The sequence below is a fragment of the Macaca nemestrina genome, chromosome 15 (assembly GCF_043159975.1).
Source record: "Macaca nemestrina isolate mMacNem1 chromosome 15, mMacNem.hap1, whole genome shotgun sequence".
Taxonomy (NCBI): Eukaryota; Metazoa; Chordata; class Mammalia; order Primates; family Cercopithecidae; genus Macaca; species Macaca nemestrina.
Genome location: NC_092139.1, coordinates 7181612 through 7193155, shown reverse-complemented (window position 1 = coordinate 7193155; position 11544 = coordinate 7181612).

The window sequence follows — 11544 nt, the reverse complement described above, 5'->3', positions numbered from 1 at the left end:
GACGGCATATCAGGCAGGAGGACTGCCACGGAGAAAGGGATGGTGGTGGGAATGACCGTGTCTGGCCATCAGCTGGCAAGATGGCCCTCTGAGCTCAGTAGGAGATACCTGTGATGGGCCAGGTAAAGAAGCAGGTCTGACTGGAAAGGCAGGTGCGGATTCACTGAGCACAGGAGTATGATTTCTCAGGGCTGGCAGGTAGAGAAGGAAAACAGACACTTGTTTCTGGAAGGGGATAAAATCTTTGATTTTACTCAGTCTGATCCAACATATATTAATTGTGCACCTACCACGTGTAGGCACAATTGTACGCATGAAGATACAATGGTGAACCAGACAGACATGGCCCTGTCCATAGAGCACACACTCTGAGGGTGACAGCTTAGAGAGCATCACGTGATGTTGTGTTGGTGTCGCCTGATGGGGTGAGGGACCTGCCAAGGTCACACAGGGCTGGATCAGAGTCCCAGGCCCTGACTGCCAGCCCAGTGCCTTTCAGCCTGTCCTTGAGCAGGGACTCCTGGGAACACACTGTGGGTGCACCAGGTGGCCCCAGTGCCCTCGTGAGCAGCTTCAGCAGAGGGTAGTGAACTCTCTACCCTGTGGATTCTTCTGGAAAGAAAAGATAGGTTTTCTTGCTGCTGGTGGAACTTTAGCCACAAGGAACCTACTTTTCTGCCATATTTCTCCATACTGAAAGGAGTCTCTCAATTTGGGGCTGAATCTCAGACAGACTGAGGGGAGGGTGCCCCCCAGGCTCCTCGGGCATCCTAAGCATGTATCCGGAATTCACAGGAGGCATGGAATAAATTTAGACCAAGGGTGGAGAAGGCAGCTGTCAGAATTTTCAGCCTCCTTTCTTGGCCTGGGCAATTCTGCTCAGCCCAAACTTGCTTAGCCAAACCAAAGCCCTTTGGGGCATGGCTGTACCTCCTTAGAAGATGTCTGAGGTGGTATCTGCTGTTGTCCTGGCACATCTTCAGGAAAGAGGTCTCATCTCCAGTTCAAGTAATTTATCCTGGAATTCCTTGCAACCATAAACACACTAACCCTGAGAGGGGATTGGATAAATGTGAATTTCTCCATCTTATCACACTCCCACAGATGTCTCAGCAATGAAGCAGCTGGGGCCAGGGAGCATCTAGACTCACTTCTTAATTGGTGTCTCACTTAATGCTAAGCCTTCAGTACTTTCTCACCTGGGTGTCCTTTCTTCATGCTATTCACATATACAAAGCCACCACAGAATCATTCGATTTAGGACCAGAAGGGATCTCTAAAAAATAACCAATGTGTTTCGGGTGCTACAAGCCAGGGACTGTGTTAAATGCTCAACCAGGATGAGCTCATTTGGCTTCCATTGTGAAACTGCTGCCTTAGGGAGCTGCCCAGCCCAGCCTCTTAATACACGCCACCTCAGCGACACAGACAGGGAGGGAGCCCCCACCAGCCTGCAGGGCTCCCCTGATTTGTCCTGAACAGCCCTGGTCTTTTAAGGAGGCTTTTGAGGTTGATGTTGCCCAACATTAAGCAGAAGTGAGGAGGAAGCAAGATGGAAAAGGGGCACCCACTTGAGTGTGCTTGGACCCTCAAGCTGGCCCTGCGGACCCCACTGTGTCCTGGGAAGGCCTGGGGGGAGGTTCTGCCTCACTGTCTTCGCGGTGGTGATAGAGCCACCCATACTGCATCTCCAGCTCTTGTAAGCTCTGCCCGTGCTCTCATCCCTGCAGCCATGGGAGGTGGGGGCCACCTCTCATGCCCACAGCTGGCTCTTTGGGTCACGGTAAGAATTAAATGAGAAAACACATGTGGAGGGCTTAGCATGGGGCCCTGTGACTGGCAATCTGTGACAGGTGCAAGCTTCTCCTGAGTCCCACTTTATAGATGGGGAAACTGAAGCCAGAGAGGATAAGTGACCAAGCTGGGTTTATGACTGATCCTCTGGAGCCCTGATCCCATGATCCTTGTGGACTTGAATGCTGGATGCCGCCCAGACCCCGAACACGTGTCCGGGGAATCAGGGCACCAGTAAGGAGGATGAAAATGAGGCTGTGCACGTGGAGACAGCGGTGTTTTCCCAGCATGCCCTATTAGGGAGGGGCTGTCAGTGCTCTCATTGTATAGATGGGGAGACCAGACCTTTTTGCCTGAGGCCACACAGGGAGGCAGGATTTGAATTCAGGTCTCTCAAACAGCAGAGGATGAGGGCTTAACACTACCATCCCTACTGGTTCCTTCTCACAGGCAGAAAGGCAGGATCCCCCTGAGGCAGGCTCCCAAAGGCTGCACCGTTTCTGCTGACACCCCCAGGACACACCTGGAGGTGGCCACAGTTTCAAGGCTGTTGGTGGCCGGAGGGTGTCATGGGGAGCGTAAGGACCCCGCAGCTTCACTGCCTGGGCTGGCGTCCTGCACAGCCACTTGCCACCTGTGTGATCCCAGCCTGTGTCTGCTGCTCTGAACCCGGCTCAGAGTTGGATAACTAGAGAAGAGCACATGGCACAGCTGGGATTGAACCCAGTCAGTGTGGCTCTCAGTCCATCCCAACTTCTTGCTACCCACTGCCTCCAGGTCAAGCATGTAAGGCTCTTAGCACCGCTGGGCACACAGCAGGTTCCTCACAAGCCCCACTCCTGCTGTGTGCCACGAACAGCCCTGCTGCCCACCCTCTGCTCTGGGCTGTGTTCTGACCAGGGCCTGGCTCCCCAGGAGAGAGGAGGTATCCAGGGCAGAGGTACCAAGTCTGGGGGGTGGCCCTCTGTGAGCCTCTGGCCTGCTGGGCTCCTGGCTTGCAAATAGCCCCCTCCCCCGGAAATGCCTCCAGATTTAAACACACTCATGTGCTGAGAAAAATACCAGGCCCCCTGCCCCCAGTGAGCACCAACCAGCACCAGGGATTTTGCTGTCCCGGCAGTGGGGGTGTCCCCCGTGTGTTCCCTTCAACATCCACCTCCCTCTCAGGTGGCTTTGCAAGGCCTTGTTTTTCTTGACCAAAGTCCTGAGCAGAGGGGACGAGCTCAGATGGGGTGGGGCTGCTCCCAACTAACCCATAGCCAGAGTCTCTGAGAGCTGGAAGTTTCCAGCAAGAAATCCAGCCCGAGCCAACTCCGTTAATCATTCTCCGTGGATTCGGGACTCGGCCTGGATAGAGTTTTCAGGCCACAGGACGGCCCGGGCCCAGCATGAGGACGGGCACAAACATTCCAATGGGGGTGCTCTGGTGACCTGCCCAGGGAAGGGGCAGGGGCAGGGGTGGGGACAGCGAACGCCCACCCTGTGGCTGGACAGAGCCAAGGGAGGCCCTGCTGTGATGCTGGAGGAGTGCTCCCCTGGGCTTGCTCACACCTCCTTCACCATGCTCCTTCCAGAGTCAGAGGGGTGGGACGGGATAAGATGAGAAATGGACTGGGAAACTGACCCTGGACAGCTGCAGAGACGTCCTCCTGCAGCCCACAGAGCAGGCTTCTGTGTATTCCTAAACACCCATGCGTACTTTGCGGAGTGGACTATGCCGGATTCAGACACGAGAAAGAAAAGAGAAGCATGGTAACAGGTGCATGAAATCAACAAGGAGAGGCTCAGGCCTACTGGGCACATACTGTATGCCAGGCACCATGCCCAGCGCCCAGGAGCCACCTGTCTAATGCTCCCGCCATGCGAGCAGTAAGGACTGTCACTGTATGCACTTCTCAGGGGGAACACTGAGGCTCCATCGGGTTAGACCTTTGCCCAGGCCCCATGGTAAGAAATGGCAGAGCAGGCTGGACCTACATCCGAGCCAGGTGTGGAGCGGGCCTGGGTGGAGAGGGGCGAGGTCCACATGTCCCCTCAGAGACCCCGGTCCAACAGCCAGTTCCCCATGATGTGGTGTAGGGGTGGCTGTAAACTCTTAGATCCTGGGATCACAGACCCCAAGGCCAGGATCCAGACCTACCGCCACTAGCTGGAGTGGAGGGAACGTCACTGGCAGGGACTTGGGGCAGTGGGTGCAGTGTGGCCCCATGAGGGCCCAGCAGGGACCAAGCCGGGTGGGCAGCTGCACCCACTGACTCCTCTGCTTCTCCCTCTGTTTTGTTCTCTCCTCTCTCACAGGGACACCCACAGCCTCTGTCCAGCCAACTGAGCAGCTATTCATGGGGCCGGGGCGGTTCTCCTAGGAGAGCAGCCTACACTACAGGCCCATGAGCAAAGGTTGCCCAGAACAGGGCATCTGAAAGGGGCCTGGGGGCCTGAGGGCACGAGTGTGTGAAGAAGCGGGAAGGGAGCTCCATGAGAGGGAATAGCATTATGGCGGGGCTCAGAGACAAGGGCTAGGCCAGGTGCGCCTGGAACTGGCTGCACGGGCGCGTACGGTGTGCTGAGTTCTGGCTGGGGAGCAGGAGGAGGAGGAGGAGGAGGAGGAGCAGAGGGCTGGGTCTGGCGAACTGAAGGCTGAGTTCAGGAGTTCAGTGTTCTGATCCTGGGGGCGATAGGGAGCCACTGAAGGTTAGGGCCAGGGAGTAACAGGACTGGAGTTGTAGCTCCCAGGATCCCCTGAATGCTGAGAGAATGGACGGAGGGGCCAGAGGGACATGGGAGGCCAGTGGAGAGATTCCTTCCATAGCCAAGAGAGAGGTGGTGGCTTGGCTGGAGGTGGTTTTGGAACTGGGGAGAATGGGTGAGTGGAGGATTCTACAAGTGGGTTTTGATGGGACCCTCCCCAAGGAGGCTTCACCAGAAGCAGAGAAGATCTTCCTGAATCCCAAGGGAAGATGTGGGGACCCTACCCTGCTGCTGGGGTGCCAGGAGGGGCCCTGTTGCGTTTCTCATTGCTCTGAGGGCTCCTGCCTCCTCTTTGGGGAGACAGGCTCTTCCCGTTTCACCAAGGAGCAGCTGGAAGCCCTCAGAGCAATGAGAAGGGCAAGGAGGACACGGGAGCTGTGCTGGGCCTTGCCATCCCCTACCAGGGGAGGACAAGCAAGCTGGCGGGGAAGGAGTGGGCCAGCTGGGAGGCCCCTCTGGATGTGCGGGCTGGGATTGAGGTTCGGGGTTTGGGTGGAGGCAGAAAGGCGGTTCTGTCTGGACGTTGACAGTCAGCAGAGGAGGTGGGGGGGAGCTTGTCACTTCCAGACCCATCCTGCAGCCCCTCATCTCAGGAAGAAAGTCTCTGGATGGTCTATGACACCTCCAGCCCTGGCCTTAGATATCCCCTGTCCGAAACTGGAAGCAGCCAGAAAATCAATGCTTAATCTGGTGACTTCAAGAGGAATATCGTCCACCACCTCGGAACCTGGACCCAGACCTGCGTTTTCGTAAATACCCCGGCTTGGAGTGAAGTCCTTGTTCAAAGTCCCCCACTGGTTAGTGGGATTCAAACCCCAGCTGAGGTCCAGAGATCGTGCACTTGGTTCTGCGTGGGGGTGCGTGGCAGCCAAGGAAGTGGGTTCAGAGGCCATGGGGCTTACCAGGCACCTTGATCTTTCTGGGCCCAACTGTGGCCCCCAGGGAATCTGAGATGCATCCTGGCTGCCATGGCCCCGGTCCAGGAATCACAGTGGGCTGGGGTGATGGGACCAGCCTGCCTGGGCACAGGGGCCAGAGAAAGGAAGGGAAAAGATGGCATCCAGGGGCCTCCAGCTAAGGGCACAAAGGGAAGAGGACACCGGGCCTTGGGGAGCTCATGGTGCTGTGGGAGGACAAGCGGAATGAGGGATCCCCATGACAAAAGCAGACACCCAGGCTCGGAGGGTCGCTCGCAGGCCGGTGGCAGAGCAGGGACGCGAAGCAGGGGGAGCCTGCTGCAGCCGCCACCTCTCTGGGTGGGAGTGTGCTTCACTCGGGGCTTGCTCTCTGTGTGAGGCTGACTTTTTCTTGTCCAACAAACACTTACTTGCTGTGTGTCAGGCCTGTCCAAGCGCGACGAGTGTCCACTCCCTAAAACTCCCACAATAACCCTGAGGTCAGTGCTGATGGGAAACCAGGCACAGGGTGGGTGGGCACTTGCCCGGAGCCAGGCAGCCTGGGAGAGGGCTCAGCTACCCAGACAGCTCCAGGGCAGAGCACATGCCCCGGAACAAGGAGGACCAGGAGGCCTCAATTTACCCTTCAGCCCGGGTCCCACAAAGGGCTAAGGTCAGGAACTGCCCCTTCTCTGTCCTTAATCTCACGCTAGGACCTGGGCCAAGTAAGAGGTGAGTCCTCAAGGCTGCCAGCCACAGCCTGTTTCGGAGCCTCCTGGGGAGGGGCTGCTGAACCCCTGGTCACACCCGACTTCCCCGCACAGTGCCTGGGGCCGGGGCCTTGGAGCTGTGATTTGCATCCAGTCCCTTGGCGGATGTCAGCTGCCACTCACACTGGGGTCTGAGTACAGGCCTGGCCCCCGAAATGGTGCTGCTCATTTGAGAAGACACAAGCGTCTCAAGCAGAACACAACGGGCCCATAAGATGTGGGATAGAGTTTACAGGACACAGAGAGAAACTCCGCCTCAGAGAAAGGCCCAGGAGGGCTACAGGGTGGAGGAGGAGGGCAAAGGGCCAAGTGAAGAGGCAGGACGTCCAGGCGGAAGGCACTGCCCAAACAGAGGCCCGGAAGCTGGAGAGGCGTGTTCCTGGCTGCAGTAATTAGACCCCGGGAGCGAATGAGGAAGAAGATGTAAGAGAAGGAAGGTGGGTGGGTCGGGCCGGACCCTGAAAGGCCCTGAGGGACAGGTTAATCGGCCAGGTTTCCAGACCCACTGGGCATCAGGGTCACCTGCGGGAGTTCATTCCCTCACTCATTCAAGAGGTGCATACTGAGTGCTACTGTGGGCCAGACATAGTTCTTAGCCCTGGGGGGCCCGGGGGGAGCTGATGGATGAGACCTCTACCCTGGTGGAGACAGAAGCGTCATCAGAGAACAGAGACTGTAATTAAAGAAACAGCATATAAAATAACGGCAGATCCCTCCGGGTGCTCAGAGGCAAATAGACCAGGACACAGTAGAGAGCGCCTGAGCTGGGAGATGAGCCAGAGGAGAAATCTGGAAGTGGGTGGGAAGCCCCCAGAACAGATGGACGCTGGCAGCCCCTGTAGGGACTAGACACAAAGCCGCTGAAGGATGCATCGAGGCCATCACCTCTGGGCAGATGATCATGCGCAAGGCATCACCTGTGCTCTGCAGATGAATGGCTTGACTTGGGATTTGAGGGTCTGCAGAGATGGGATGGATGTAGGGGGTCTCAGAATCAAAAACTCTGACCCTGGGTGAGACCTCGGGGACCAGCCCCTGGCCCAGGGGTCCTCAACCAAATTGAGGCAGAGGGCTGCATCCATGCCCCCGCGCCCTCCTGCCCTGGAATTCAACCGCGGGCTTTGTTTGCAAAAGCAGATCAGGGGCGCCACCTGGTGGCTAGAGCTGAGACCGTGGCCGCTTCAGCCCAGGCCGGGGTCCAGGGTGGCCAGGGCTCAGGAGGCCGGTCCCCTTAGGTCACTTCTGATTTTGTAGATGTTTGTGGTTACACAATTAATATGTGTACCTTGCAGATACAGTAGAAAACCCAGATAAAGCTGAAAGAAAGCAACCACCTGGAATTTCGCACCCAGAACAAACCCTTCTTCACGTGTGCACGGATTTCTTTCTAGGCTTTTCTTTATCCATCCAGGCATTTTCATACAAAAAGTGAATCATACCCCACGGAGAGTCTGTAACCTGCCAAGCTGTTTCCCACTCACCGCTAGATCGTGGCTCTCTTTCGTGCCAATAAATCTGCTTTTACAACATCATTCCTGTAGCTGTGCACGCCCTTTGGGTGTGGCCAGAAAGTGCTTGAGGCTGACTGAGCCCCTGTAGGTTGGATTTCTTTGGAGCAAGGTGAGTTTTCTGGAGTTTTTTCACTTTGTTTTTGACTCCCTTGGGGAAGATAGGAACTTTAAAGCCCTCATTTCTCTGGTGCAAAATGGGTTTTGACAAATCCACATTTAGGGGTAAACTTCATGGTGTCAGGGTCCAACCCCTGCCGCCTCCCTGTGTCTGAAGCTGGGAGCATTGGGGCACTTGCCACTCACGCTGTGAACTGCCCTGGGCCCCTCTGGTAGCCTGAGGGTTTACACCGCCTGAAGTGGACGCACAGGCAGATCATACGCCTCACAGGGCTGGTCTGTGTTCAACAGGTGGTCTTCGTAAAGCACTCCACGCGCGCTCAGCCTGTGGTCAGCCCTTGGTAACTGTCAGCTTTGTTACCATTCAACGGACCACAGGGTGTGGGACAAGAGCACTGCGGCCCGCCAGGCCCGTGTTCTCGTCACTGGCTGTGGGATGGGGGCCTGTTCTCGTCACCTGCTGAAGGGCTGGAATGCCTCCTTGGGGGTCATGGTGGGGCCTGACTTAGTGGGTACTGAGTTAGATCACCCTTTGCTATTCATGAGGCTGTGGCTGTGCCAGGAACCGCAGGCGCTGTGACCACATGTGGAAACGGAGGCACAGGAGGACTAGGTACTTGCCCAAGATCACACAACTAGAAACTGGTTGGGCAAAACCTTGGGTCTGGGGTGGACCAAGTTTGTGTCTTTGGCCCTACGCTGTTGTGTAGACCTGGGAGGCATCCACCCGCATGGTGAGCCAGAGGGGCCTGTGGGCTGACTGTGAGCTCAAATGGGCTCTCTCTTCAGGTCCTGCAAATGAGGCGCCGCCCCACCTCCCTACGTCCCAGACAGGAGGGTTGATGATGTGGGTTTTCTTCCACACTTGGAGGTTGTCTGTACTCATTTTGTGCTCTGGGTTTAATCCTAGAGGGCCATTCACTGGCTGTGTGACCTTGGGCAAGTAGCTTAACCTCTCTGTGCCTCCACTTTTCTCCATGTGAAACGGGGTAAAGATTCCTTTCTTCGTGGAGTTGGTGGGGGGATGAAGTGAGTGAGTGTCTGTGGGAGTCCAGAGAGCATCAGCTCCTGCAGGGGTCCGGACTTCGATGCCACAGGTGGGCTCGCAGGCAGGGTCCTTGGGAGTCATGCAGGAGCTGGACTGGGGACTTGAGCGGGTACCCAGGTTGCAGGGGTGCTCCCCACGATAGAAGAAAATCAGCCTCTGAAGGGTGCTGGGTTTGTGCTCCTTCCCCCAAATTTGGGGCACTGGCATCAGCTGGAACGGAGGCCCCCCCCGGGGGAGGGCAGAGCAGGAACTTCACCTGGGGTCTGTGGACGGGCTGCAGACCTTGTGCACCACCCCGGAACCGTCGGGGAAACGCGTGTGTCTGGCTGCTTTGTGGGGAAGGAACAGGAGGGGTCACACCGGATCCCCTACCCCGCCTGACTCCACCTCAGGCCTTGGAAGTTTCCGAGCCCAGCCTGGTGAGTGGCGGCCGGCGGCGTGCGGCCAGCAGGGGGCGCTCGGGCCAAGGCTGTGAAAGTGCCGAGCGCCTGCGAGGCCGGCTCCGCGCTCCTCCCCTCCAGGCCGCCCCTGCGCCGAGACCTGCGGAGGGCGCGGGCCGGGGGCTGGCTCGGCCTTAAGTCTCCGGGAGCCCGAATGGGGCCGCTGGGGCCACAGCTGGGGCAGCAGCCCACCAGTGCCCAGCTGGAAGCCGCCCCAGACATCTCAGCTCGGGGCGGGTGTCACAGAGTGAGTTTTGACAATTTCCCGGCCTAACCCCACCTGTACAGACGGCTGTCAATCAATCCCTGGGAGGGCCTAGGCTTCAGCCCCCAGGTCTGGGAACCACTGGGCAAGGACTCCCTTCATCCTCAGCATGAGCTCCGACCAGGCAGGGTCTGTCCCTATTTCTGCCCATTTTACAGAGTAGGAAACTGAGGCTCGGAGGTGGCGGGACTTGGCTGAGATTACAGTCAGATTACACACACAAGGGGCTGCGATGCCAAGCCCCATTATTTTTTTTTCCCATTTATTCTTTTATATTCGTGATATTAACAGCAGCAGCAGCAGCGGCGCCTGTGACGGTACCTTCTCAGTCTGGGCCCTGCTGGCACTCTGAGCTGGATGTCTGTGTGAGGGGCATGGGGTGCGCTGCTCATTGAAGGGCATGGGGTACCCTGCACATTGAAGCACGCTCAGCAGTGCGGGCTGCGTGAGGCTTCCGAGGACGATGCCCGTGTTCTAATCCCAGAACCTGGAACATGTTACCTTACATGGAGAAACAGACTTTGCAGGGGTGATTAAGTTAAAGATCGTGAGGTGGGGGTTCATCCTGCATTATCAGGGTGGCCTTGATGTCATCACAGGGGTCCATCTAAGAGGAAGGAGGAGGTGAGAGGGAAAGGCGGAGGTTCAGAGCCGGTAAGCCGGTGCTGGGGGCGGAGAGGAGTCACAAAAATAGGGCGGGTCCAAGATTTACCACCAGGATCTCCCAGCCACGCAGTTCACCCCCCACGCCCCCGACCTGCAGGCACAGCTGGGAGGGCCAGGCCTGTCCCGAGCTCTGTAGCCAGGGGTGCCACACCCCCTCCCTCCCTGCCACCACCCCCGGACCCCCAACTGACACTCCCACCTTCAGGGCTTTGCTGGCATTGGCCCTGCTGGGCTGCTTCTCCAGCAGCTGGTGGCACTCAGCTGATTGTGGCAAAGGTCACTGTGCCCCGGGGTGGGCATGGGGGGGCAGGTGAACGAGACATAGTGGGGGAGCTGACCAGCCAGGGGCTGGGTGGTGACAGCCAGGCCGCAGTGATATGTCCTAGGCAGCTTTTTCAGTAACATGTTTAAGAGCACTGGCTTGCAAGCCTGCCTGATGGCTAGGTTTGAATCCTATCTCTGTCCTGGGGCAGTAGTTCAACCTCCCTGAGTGGGCTGCCTGTGAATCATGCAGGGGTGGCTGCATCGTGCTGCGTATCCACAGCTGTCCAAGGAACCCGTTTCACAGGAGCTCTTGCAGAAGGAGGGATTTCGTGGAATGCAAAATCCTGGTCCTGCTGGCCCCTCCCCAGCTGAGGCGGTGTGGCTGCCTGTGGGTGGGTGCCAGTCTGCTTTCATCCACAGGAGCTAGCACCCTGGCGGATGGGAGTGTTAACTCCTCCGTGATGGGCTGACCACCAGGACTGGGAAAATCTGGTTTTCAATCTGAAATTTTGAACGTGGGTCTCACTTGTCAGCCATGTGGCTTTGGGCAAGCCTCCCTTGGTCCCAGTCTCATCATGTACTTAAGAGTAGGATTAAAGAATGCTTAGAAAATGCCCTCATCACAGAAGGTCCCCACCATTCTAAGCACCCCTAAATTCAGGGGTGAGCCTGGATTGGCTACAGCTAATGACTCTCATCCCCATGCCCAATTGGAGATGGTAAATACTGGGGCGGTTTAGAAATTGCTTTTGCCCCCTGTGGGAATGTGAGGTCTGGAACCACTGCAGCCACTTTGTTGCCAGCAGGGAGGAACTCTTAGTGGCTGTAAAGTCTCGGTGTGGAGCCTGAAAAAGCTGAGTCTGTGGGAAGCCATGCAGAGAGACGGCGGGACGGTGGGTCCTGAATCACATTGTTTGAGCTTCTGGATGAGGCCTTACCTGAACTCTGATAGTTTGCAAGAGTCAATAAACACACTAAAAAAAAAAAACACTCTTCTTGGTTTTGAGTCAAAAGTACCAATAGAT